Source organism: Leptosomus discolor, chromosome 7 (assembly GCF_034619465.1).
Source record: "Leptosomus discolor isolate bLepDis1 chromosome 7, bLepDis1.hap2, whole genome shotgun sequence".
In the NCBI taxonomy this organism is placed as follows: domain Eukaryota; kingdom Metazoa; phylum Chordata; class Aves; order Leptosomiformes; family Leptosomidae; genus Leptosomus; species Leptosomus discolor.
Genome location: NC_141397.1, coordinates 24,220,469 through 24,233,366, shown reverse-complemented (window position 1 = coordinate 24,233,366; position 12,898 = coordinate 24,220,469). Strand labels below are relative to the sequence as shown.

Sequence of the window (12,898 nt, the reverse complement as noted above, 5' to 3'; positions counted from 1 at the left end):
TTATGTCAAGTTTTCAACATGTTACTTGGTCATACTGTATAATAAAATTATTCCAATATACACAACAGGGCAACATCCATGCATACAACTGTTCTTCCCCAGTGCTAAGATTTAACTGCGCAAAAATTGCGGAGCAACTTAGTAATCATTAAACAAGTCATCAGAAGCCACACTTGCACCCCATAAAGAAGTATTTTAGGCAGTAGTGAAACTTCTACCAATAGAAACACACACTAGTTGCTCAGTCCTAAAACTGTCCCATTACAGAAAACAAAGTGAACACTTTGCAATTATTCAGGACCCTTTCTTCACTGTCTACAGTGTAAATACTTTGGCCCAGGTATGTGAATATGGATAAAAATATAATGACCTAAAGATTTAAAGAATTTACTGCCATAAATATGACAACTGCTATATAAGCAAGGGAAGCACCAAGAAATGCTACAAGAAAAAACTGAAAATACCTTTCACCCAGAACTTCATATTACTAACATATCTCCTAAGAAAAAGAATGTGGCGAGACTGAAAGAAAATGCCCAAGGGAAAAAGCAGGCAATGCTAAGTAGGAAAACTGTTCTGCAAAAGAAGAAAAGGATCAGCCAACAGTTAAATAGAAAAACTGAACACAGGAGATACTGACCAGACTTGCAACTTATTGTTAATATTTAGGTTTGAGAAGTTTTGCCAGAGAACACAGCAATAAACAAACCAGAGGGTGAATTTAAGGAACAGAGAAAATTTAAGGAACCATGGCATAGACTGGAGGAAGTCAAAGTCACAAACAATCACTTTCCCTGTAAAGAGAAGACATTTATGGAGTCCATTTGTGGTCCACATTAATGGGAACAAAAGATAGAAATAGGGATCCAAAATAGTCAAGAGTTTTCTGAATGATAAAAGGTAAATACAAAACCCACACAAAACAGAAACATGAAAAACAACTTGAAGAAATCTTTTCCCAGTCCTTCACTAAGAATATGCTGTTCCTGCCTTAAGCATCGTGGACACCTTTTCCACCCTACCACCAACACAGATCACAGACTTGGTAGGTAACTATTTGGTTCGCTTCCTGGTTAAAAAAAGGAAGCTCAACAAGAGGTGGTTCTGAAAAAAGGAACATCAAACCAAGAATGAAAAGAACCTGAATATAAGCTTAGCTCTGTCTTCTTAAAAAAAGGAAGACGGCAGAAAGCACACATCTGGGAATTCTGAAAATATCTCCCTAAAAAGTACTGTAATATTAGAAAACTTGAATTTCCTCTGGCTGCTATCAAGAACCCTTTTTTCCTCTTCCAGTACATCCTAGGCTGATTTCAGGTCTAACCGTGTATTACTGTTTCTCAATTCTGACACAACAGCAAAAGCCACTTTCTTCACCCACTACCTCTGTGCACAGTTATCGCCACATCTAAGAACAATAAAACTGTCAACTTTCAATAGGACCAACAAGTTTAATCAAGCTTCCTTCTTCTGGGTATGCTCAATTATACACGGACTGGTGACTGTAGAGACCTTCAAAGCATAAAACATGTATTTCAACAGGACAATTCCAGATCCTTCAAGAGAGACATTCTCGGCTTTAAGCAGCTCCCCATGGCTGACCACAAGTCCAGGTTTGCTCTGGTTCTGCTTCACATCTGCTTTACAGCCTTTAGGCTGAAATAGACTATGTACATCAACAGTGGGTTTAGAGCTGGTTGGCTGCTGCTGAGCTTGGCAATTCATAGATGTACAAATTATCTGCACATATGTCACTTTAATATTACATGCTACTCATGGTTTGCAGCTTATAGCCTAAAAACAATAGTATATATTTGGATAATTTTTAGAAGAACAGTTAAAACATAGGCCTAATTGTGTGTATTACAGAACTCATTCAGAAAAAGGAGAGGCGTATGCCGTCCTCACGAAACTTAAGATCGCTAAAGAGTGAAGTGGGGAAATATTCTTGTGTATTACAGGTTAAAAAAAAATAACTCACAAAAAAGGAAGTTACCCCTGTGAGAGCACACAGGGTCTATGGTAAAACATAAAAGTGAACTTAGATCTCATCAATTCCAATTCTGGTCCAGAATTTGAACATTCAGTATCACAGACCACTAAAAACCTCTTTTAACTTGTTTATTCTATAGTTGCAGATAATTCCTCAAAAGTTACATCAGCTAGCATGCACTTCCAACTTATGTGCATAAGTATGTATTTTTAAACTAAGCTACTTTACAGACTGCTACTACTTAACATGTGTGCCATCGCTTTGCCAGTACAAAAGCTGCTGTTATCTGTTTTTTCTCTTTACACTGTAGATTCTCAGATCTACAGCAACAGGGATATATGCTCGCTGTGTGAAGGTGACACAGCATTTAAGTTAGTAACGTATAAGCAAGTTACTATTTAACAGAAACAGCGACAACGCATGCTCAAGATGTTTGAGTATTTCCAACTACTCAACTCCCGCATTAAAAAGACGAATCACAGCACAGATTTTTGGGAATAGTATTTTTCTACTGAGGCCAAGCTGAAAATCTAAACCTACAACCAAACTGGCAACTCTTGTGGGAAAAAGGCTTATAATCTCTGTATGTTTATGGGAGATTATCTTTAGACTTTAACGTGAAAGTTGGACAAACTATTTTGAATACATGACAGCAGATATGACCAATATGGTTGTATTTAGTAATCCCAGTTAAAACTGAAAAAAATGTAGCTTTTACTACTGAATACAAGAAGCACGCGACTTGCACAGCCACACAAAGTACCATCTGCTACACAAGTCACAAATGAGGCCAAACAGATCTGAAACTGTTTTCCCTCAAACGCTAAGTTTTATGTGTATGCATTAGCTATAGTTATCATATCATAAAGTATTATTCTTACAGAATAAGAATATTTAAAAAATGAAAGTGTCTCTTTAAAGCACACTTCTACTCTGGAAAAAGTGTACAAGCCTTTAGAGTCATACTGCATTTGCATCTCAGAAGAAGAGAGGGACTTCTTTAAAGGCTCTTCAATACTAGTTTGCCCTCAAATGAAGAATAGCCATGGGATAACCAAGGTAGTCATCTTCTAGACGAACATCTGTAATGTGATTTTGAATGCGTGCAAGCAGAGAGAAAAGGCAGAAGGTGCAAACAGGATAATACATTTTATTTGTTGAACTTCTCCTGATAGTCTAAAACTTTCATTAATGAAATAAATACCCTGAGTACATTTATGTATCACCTCTCAGAAGTTGACAACCTTTTCATTTTTATTTTTATCACATAACTTCTAGCTTTCTATTTATAAAAAACACCACCAAAACCAATCAGTCAAAGAAGCATTCAGTTGCAGCAAAAAAATATTCTAATTGTGTCAAATGTGATTTATTTTTCTCCAGTTACAGAAAGTGTAGACAATGACATGCCCTCAAAATATCTGTATACAATAACACAAAGTAACAATTAAGAATACCGTGGATGTAGAAAGAATATTTCTTTTCTTTGCTTTTGCATTTGGTAGCAAGTTTGACTGTGTTAATGACTGTGAATCTCAAACTCTAGGCAAGTGTGGTTTTAACTGTATAAAAACCTGAAATACAACAGACAAATCTGTGCACAAGTAAAAAGGATCAGTGAGATTGAACATATGTAATAAATGTTACTCTAAAAACAGCTCTAAATTTCCTGTAAACACAAGATATACAGAAAGTCTCCACATTCTTAAACGAACTGTGAGAACAAACCAACCAAAACACGAGAGAAAACTGTTAATTGCTTATTACTTGAATCTTGAGCCATTTATTACATTCTTTAACTGACTTCTCTTGGTGGTATCTTCACTCTAATTTTGAAAAACTGGTTATAATAAGCTAAAAAGGGAGCATTTCCTTAAAAAATGACCTGATAACTTGCTTACACTAAGTTTCTTCAGCAGCTACATTTCATTTTTTATCTCTTTATTGTATAAAGAGCGCATTGTGTAAATCTGTCAAATCCAAAGAGAATAATCTTCCCATTTTGCTCCCCTTCCATATTATTAAACATACTAACTGATACTAGTCTTAGAACATAACTTCTTGGTACACCACAGCTAGTTTGCCACCATTAAAAGCACCACATATTATTCTCTTCTAGTGTAACAGCTAGTGATAAAGGTCTCCTGGTTTCACCAGAATTACTGAGTTGAAGAAATCTTTTCTGATGGAGTTGTGCATTTGTGGTTTTGTAGCCAGTCTGGTGAAGATGTTATATGCTCAAAAAGGTTATTTTTTCTCTACAAAGAAACAAGGGAATATTCATCCTTGTTTATTATGCGTATCTAAAACGTTTAGAAATTCCCTTCAACTAGTATTTCAAGACCAAAATAAGGTTATACTACCAATTTTGTTGATAGTCCTTAGGTTTTTTTAGCGATGCAATTTCCATTGTCATTCAGTCCTCTACCAAAGAAGACTATTTTCTTTACATATGAATGAAACAGTTTTGTTAGCAGCTCAGCCATCATGGCTCAGTTCCACAGAGATATTTATGTATCTCATTTCCACTGAAATCAGAGTAGATAAGGACTTTCAACCTGTCAACTTTTCAAATCAAGTGTTATTAAAAAACCAGACTCTCAAAAAATAGCCTTGCTTAGTATTGTGCTAGAGCAAGTAACTATGGGTAAATGTAGATTTGAGAAAGAGGGAAGATGAAGTCTGAGAGACCCCAAAGAACATCATCAAAAAGAGAAGATGTATATACTGAAAACAAGGCTGAATTATTTATCAAGCCAGGAATAAAACACGACATTAGGTCGTTGTCACCAAAGGAGACAGTAGTTTAGAATTAAATCCATACATTTCCCTTCTCCTACGGCTGACACAGCAAACGTCCTAGTTAAATTGTAAATATTGCCATACGTAAAAAGCATCGTTTCAGATTTTCACTAACAAGAATAGTAATTATTTAGTATCATGTATGCAGTAATAGGCATCATAAGAACCAGATGTTTTAAAGGAAAATCCTGACAAAATGAAATTAGAAGTTTTATTCCATTCCCCTGAATTTTTGTTACCAAATGCAAAACCCACTAGCTTGCTGCACATCTCCTCAATGGAGAGACCTAATTATTGCCTGTGCAAATTGCCCTTCATCATGCTACTGAAATTGCCTCTTGCCAAAGCAGCAGGAAAGCCAGCAGATCAGCTTTGCTACCCAGAGCAGTTCACGAACACACTGAAGTAATGGATAGCATCCTAAAAAGCTCTCTATTTAAATACAGCAGAAAAATGGAGGAGGAAGAAGAAAAGGGAAGACAATCTTCCTTTACTATAAATTTCAGATTACCTCACGTTACACTAGAGGGCTATCCAATGGTCAGAGAACTGCTGCTAGCTGGCACTTCCTCCAGAAATGTACAATTAATGCATTAGACAGTCAGAATCATTTAACACCATGCAAGTAGCAAAATGTAACCGTATCTAGGCAACAAAATGAGTGTGAGACAGGCAAAGGGATATGCACTGCCAACAGAACTGAAATAAGCGATTATCGAAGACGCAACAGCTGATGGCACAGGACTGGTACTAAATTAGAACCCACGGCAAAGCTTTCTGTATAATCAATAAAATTACAACACATCAAAGTGAACCTCAAAAGGTGATCCCATATCGAACCAAGCTCATCTACAGCAGAGACAGACTGGCAAAGTCTTTTATTTCCATACACAGGCACTATTTGCCCTCCAGGCTCTCACTCTTATGCTCCAGCTGCTCACCATGCTCCACCTCAGGCTTTGACTATGTGCACTTTAAAATCCCAGCCATCCTGGTCTGTTGCGGTCACTAACCTCTGTTCTTCCTTGGACCCCCTCTACTACAGCCTAGGGCACTGCCTTCAGTAGGCTTATAGCTGCCCTCCTTGCTGCCCACTGGATCTTTTATACTGATCTTTCCTCAGGAACTTTTCTCTTCCAACACTGGCAAACTGTCTGATCAAAAGCAACTAACACCTCATATGAAAGCCTTTTGTTCTTACTGTGTTGGTCATCTTAAACAGTTAAGGCTCACCTTCAGAGAAAAAGATCAAATATACCTGGGAACATCTCTCTGTCTTTCCATAATGCCTTCCACTGACCTATGGCTGCCTATAAGGGCCATATTGCTTTCAAAGTTTCCCCAGAGTAAGTGCTGTCCAATATAATAAAACCCGCCAGGCAGAAGCAGCTGGCCACACTGCCCACTTTGCTGCTTGGTTTTCTTCTAGAAGAGCCACCATTCTTGTTTTGCCAGCACTGGTATTCATACCACATCATTCACATTTTACTGGAGGGCATCAGTCTGGCTCTGCAAGGCCCTGTTCTCACTGGGTGACAGATCAAGGTCATTTGCAAACCTCAGAGCTGATGCCTGTAGCTGCACAACTCTTATCTCGAGGCCTTTGGCCATTCCAACTCAACTGCCTCTTAGCATGGAGCAGGAGGTGCCTGGAGGTTGCCTTGCCCACTGTCTCGAGCACACCAGTTCATTCTCAGTTGACCAAATCGCTCACATCACCCTGTCCTGTGTGTTTTTTCAGAAGGGCCGTCACCTACTGCCAACAACATATCTGGAAATCATTGATCAAGCATTTTCAAGAGTGTGGCTTAATTACTACAAGCAGTCAAGGTATCAAGGCCTGACAGGTTAGCCTGACCTGTTAGCTCAGCTGCCTGTCCTTCAATGCCAGACAATCTCATCTCCCACAAAGTCACCAAAGAGACAGCAATCCTGTGAACTAGCCCCACATATTAAGCGTACTTTCACATACTGCTGTTTTACCAGCACTGTTACTTAAGGTGCTGTGACACAGATTTATTTAAACATTGTTTTGTATCAGAATTTACAATGAATTCAAAGAGGCACAAAACAAAGTTGTGTGAATTTTTCTGGACCGCGACACTGTGTCAACACTTCAGACTGGTTTCAGTGTGATAATTTTTAATAAGTTAAAGTAGGAACTAGGAAGGGCAAATCCAACGATTTGCAGAATAGTGACTGAACTGATCACTTGCAGGCCTAAAATTCAGTTGAAAGATAGCATTTTATCAATACTTGCTAGCATGTAACTGGTGTTTGGTCGGCTGCATGACAGAAAACATTAGGGTCAATCCAATACAAAAACAAACCTTAAACACATGGAAAAATAAACTACCCCTTACTGAATCTGTCATGACTAGAGACTGGTTCAGCTCAGGAAAAAAAGAAAATCCCAACAACTACTGTTTAAACACTAACAAATTTGGAAAAAGCTGTTAACTGTATCCCTGTAAACATATATAAAGAGACAGCTGAAAAAAAAACAGTTTGACAAAGTTTTATCCTCATCATCTGTTAGTCATATACCGATTGGTAAATCTGTTCGTTTTCTTTCTAAAAAAAATTAACGACTGACTATTTCCTTCTTCAGATATTTATTCATTATTCCTCTTTTAAAATTATGCACTTCCACATAAAAACAGTACATAATGAAACATTTAGACATTATTCCTAAAAAACAAAATAAAGCATTCAATTAACAGTCAAATCTACAAATCACTTTAAAGTGGAACATGGGGAAACTCATATCATCTACTTTACAGCCTTGGAGATCAACAGACCTATGGCAGAAAATTAAAATCAGCTGAATGAAGCAGTTGAGTGTAGCCCATCACAAGGGTAAATTATGCATCATACAGATTCTGTGCTTTCTTTTCCTTGACCAGGTAAGTAACAAATCCTTCCTTAAGTATCAAGCAGAGATTCAAATGCAATTTTCAAAAAGCTAAGTTCAAAACACCTGAGAAAGGTACTTTCCTTTGACCACTCAAGTAACTTTTGAGACTCTAAGCAGAAATACTGGAATAGATTCTAAGGCAGCTTCCATCACAACATTCACAGTGACTGTGTGTTTAAATTACAGTTTGTTTCATCACAAAAATAATCCATTTGGTTTCATGCAGTCTTATAGAATCATGCTATATAACACATTCTCAGACATTCAGAGCACGATACGCTTCTGAAAAAACAGTCCAAGAGAAAAGTGGGTGTCCATTTGTTTTAATGCGGCAGTATTTGGTTAGCGATAGCCATTCAGTCTCAGTCATCCAAATTTAATCCACATCACAGATTCATCAGAGCCCTTAGGAGCACACCTTTCAAAACACCTCCTCTGAGTCATCACTTCTGCATATATTTGGTTTTACTGCCATACATATGGCTAAGTTTCATTCCTAGTCTTCAATATTACATACAAACTATACACTGATGGCGTGACAGAAGACCCGACATCCTCCCAGAGACTCTTCTGCCAGTCCGTTTCCCCAGGAGTTGGCACCATTGCAATTTGGACTGACAACAGTCCTCCCTCCAGCCATGCAATCCCACATCCAGAAAGGCAGGGGTTTTTCTTACTGTACTTAGCTCAAATGTAAATGAAGTTACAGCTTAAGTCCTGACTGCATGGTTGAAGCAGAAGCCCTTCTTCTAAACACCTGTGAAACAAAAATTTTGAGTACCAGTATCTCCGCCGCAAGACAGCTGTTCTTTGAAAATAATTCGAAACTTAAAAGGTGTAGTTAATTGCAGAAATTACTCTATAGCTTCCACAAAGCACTTCAAAGCAGTGCTTGGTCTGCATCATAAACAGTTAGAACTAATGTTTTTGCTAGTACTCAGAACATGAAATCTTTATTATGAAGAGCAAGCCTTCTCTGCAATGCAATCTCCCTAGAGTATGAACTAGAAAAATATGACAAAATCTGTGTTGAGGCCACACATGCCATATATGTAGTGTATAATTAATAAAAGTTTTCAAAGAGACGAAGTTAGGTACCTCTTCATGATTACAAGCAGCAATTACAACTGACTTCAAAAGAAACAGCATTACAGGAGCATTTCCAAAACATCTTTTTCAAACCGTTTCAAGAAAGGTAAGAGGTTGAGACTTAGAAGAGAAACTGGGCACTCACTCGTTAGTATTTGTCAAAATTTACAGTTGTTTCATTTCTGCAGAAATGAGATAACCTTGATACTTTTGCTTAAGAAGTAGATTATAGACCATTTTCAGAACTACAAGGACATTCAAACATTTTGCCCCTTAATAGTCAGGTAACTGCTACATAACATCAAGTCACAATATGGAAATGCCTTTCCTCTATGAAGCTCTGACCTCCATTTCAACCACTGATGACATTCTGATGACAAACTTGACATACTGGTAGAGTTTCACATTTATGCAGATTTGATTATGTCTTGTCTCCTTACTGATTTAAATTTACAGAACATACAGGTTCACCAGTTGAACAGCAATCAAATCCAATGAAAACAGAGTTTACTATTTTCTTCTGCCTGAAGGAGAACACAGAACAACACTGGGATAGAAAATGAGAGTATAACATGATGTATGGCAAGTATTTTAAGGGTAGCAGCTTAATACCGAATTTTAAGTACTTTCTTGTGGGCTACACAGCAGCAGCTTCTGGTTCCAAGTAGTTGTAAATGTGCAAAAGGGCACATTTCCAGTTCCAGTCCTCCTCTAGCACGAGTGCAGTGGTTCCTCCAAGGCAAAGGTAACAACCCAGAGGGAATTACTCAAGAGATCGGCTGTACTTGATTGCTCCAGCTGAGGTGCTCTTGCATTTTAAACAATGCAACTATCGGTGCATTTCCATAACCTCTCTGTACCAAACAGAAATTATTTTAGTCCATTTAAATGCTTGAATTCACACTGTAGTTTTGCTTGAGTTTTGGGGACATGCAATCAGGTGGGGATAAGAGGGAGGTCATCGGTGTCAGCAAAAATTATGCATCTTACAGATTCTGTGCTTTCTTTTTCTTGACCAGGTAAACAACAAATCTTTCCACAGGTGTCAGACACTCAAATGCAACTTGCAGAAGCCTAAGTTCAACACACCTGAGAAAGGTACTTCCCTTTGACCATTCAAGTAACACAGACGTACTGAAATAGAATCTAAGGCGCCTTCCACCACAATATCATTCACAGGGACTGTCCTCAAAATTAATCTCATCACAAGAATAATCGATCTGGTTTCATGCAGTCTTGTAGAATCACACTATATACACAGATTTTCAGACATTCATAGCACAGCGCATTTTTTGAAAAATTAGTTTGAGAGAAAAGTTTGATCTTCACAAACTACTAGTAAAAAAAAAAGCTTCATCTCAAGAACTAGTTTAAACTTCAAGACATAAAATTTCTTGATCCTGAAAAGTAAACACGGAATTGACAGAGGAGATACCAGTATGCTATGAATCTTAAGTCCATAATTATACTCTTTTAATGCCTTATGCGCACCTTTTTCTGCTGTAACAATGGATAAAGACTTCCTGCATTTTTAAGAATGCAAATCTGACTTTCCCCATTTAGAAGTTACTCTTTTAAAATCATCCTTCTTAGAAGTTTTACAAACATCTGCATTATCCCACCCCACGTTAAACGTTCAAGTGAGAAAGCTCTTTTGTAAAAGCTCAGACAGTTGGACTTCAACCCTACCACACTCAAATCAAGTCACCCAAAATACATAGCTCAAGTACGATCTAACAGTTTTTGCATTGTGTTAAAACATAAAGAGAAAAAAAAAAAAGAAGAAATTATGGAGTGTTTGGATCACCTTCCTAAAAAAGGTTATTAGAAAGAATGCAAGAGAATCCTGTGGCTATTGACTAAACTAGCTGGAGGCTACTGTCCAAACTGTGAGGGAGAACTTTTTGGTTTCACAATTTCATCTGGCTTTGTCCTACTTACCATACCCCATTTATGTGTATTTCTAATTCAGTGGAAACACTACCAGAACTATTATGCAAGTTGATAACAATTAATATGAAATTAGTGCAGTTATTCTGATTTCTGATTGACGAAACAGCTGAAGTACTGTTAATGTGTAGCCTTCTGCTGCCACTCAGATTGATATTGTCACAGTGCCAAGATTAGTACTACTTTTCTACACTAATCTAAAAATAGTTGCCATGCTTCAGTGAAAATCTGACTTGTATTTTAAACTTTTCACCTCTGTTAGCCCCATGTTACCCCTAATTTTAACTAAGGCAACTAAATATTCCAGTCTATTGTCAAGGAAGCAATAAGCTAATGGTCCTTCTGATTTGTAGGAACACTGATATTCCCTATACTAAAAGGACTGGTGTTAATTGGTCAAAGTTAATTCCTTCCTCACCTTTCTTGAATTTTCAACTATGCAGCTATAAAGAATTAAGAGGGAAGGAACAACCTAAACAGGACTAACCCTACAATACAGAGCAATTGAAGTATAAGCATTCATTGAATAAAATATTTGAAAAATACTAAAAGAATAAAAAACCGACGCTGTTTCATCCTTTTCTTATCAGCTGTCAAGTGCAACTAAGCAGCTGCCCAGTATGAGAATCTGCAGAGCAGGCAGTCTTATCTGGTATAATTTCTGAGATTTTACCTGTGCAGTTACAGCAACAATTTGGTGCTTCTTTGCAGATTCTGTGCCTGCTGAGTTTAGACTGCTAAGGTATCTAATCAGAAATGTCAAAATGGACCACAAAGAAAAACTCCATACCTGGAATTAGGTAAATAGAAAATATTTACTTATATAGTGAAACAGTTTATAAATATTTTGTTTGTTCGTCTTCAGTCTGTAATGAGATAAATCCATTTTATTCAACTGACTTTCAAGATACTGTTATCTTCTCTGATGTGGAGTAGTATGGGTGATGGAATACTCATGTGAACTAGGACATGTCACTAAGTCGCACTGTAATCACTCCACCAATACTACACCATTCACAGTTTCATTCACTCATGTGTACTCCTCCCTATAACAACAGATACATCCTAAAACCTTTGTGAACAAACCCAACATGATTTAACACAGAAGCATACTGTAATGCCACACAGTCTATCCATATTTTTATTCCACCTCACATTTCAGTTTTCCAGGTTGTTTTGCTTACGTTCAAAACATATAGGCTAAAATTGGGAGAGAACAGAAGGCGAAGTGCAGGAGAAGAAAGAGAAGGATCACGAACAAGCCTTCATACAGAGGACAAGAAAAGCTACAATGCCACAGGGATATGCTCCTTCCCTTTGCGAGGCTGACTGCTCGCTCTCCAAAACTTGATACAGAAAGCCTACTATCATTACACACATAAATATACACAAAGTGATTTTCTGCCTGAAAAAAACTGCATTTCCCCATGCATAAAGGCTAACAACTGTGACTTCTTCCTGTATAAAACTAACACTGCAAAGCAGTAAGGCATCAGACACTTAAGCTGTAATTGAAAACAAGGATCACAGCAACACCCTTTCCAAATATGCTGTGCCTGTCCCTGCTCACTCCCCCTTACGCACCTCATCATCTTCCTTTCACAAACATCATGATGCCACGCTCCCCTGCCACTTGCTGTGTGCATGTACTGTATCACATCCCCACAGAGCAAACCTCAACCACTCTTCCTCCTTTGCTGTACCCTCCATGACACACCATCTCTCACATACAGATGCAACAAACCTCGTGCTCACCATGTACATACCACAAACCTACTATATATGCATCTGTGCACGCACATTAAACCATCACAGCCATGCATACTTACACGTACAAGCAACTGCCACTCTATACATACAAATTACCATACCCTGTATCTGCTACATACGTATAAAAGCACAGATAATCCTTGCCACACCCATAGCATACATGCCTATAAAAATATCCACACATTATGCCACACCCAATATTCACTATATATATGCACAGACAAGCCCATACCAGACAGCAGCATACAGACACGACTACATACATACAATGCCATGTCATGTCCCTGCACACAATGTCACACCTCTACTAGAGCACAAATACACATGTATCCAAAGCCCAAATCAGAGCAGGTACACACACCGACACCGAGGCGTAG

The 12,898-nt window shown here is 37.9% G+C and overlaps 1 protein-coding gene across 1 annotated transcript in view; it reads right to left on the bottom strand.

The window, feature by feature from the left end:
• The window catches only part of FBXL2 (F-box and leucine rich repeat protein 2), a 71,620-nt gene that overhangs the window by 41,080 nt on the left and 17,642 nt on the right, over positions 1-12,898 (bottom strand). The window lies entirely within an intron of this gene.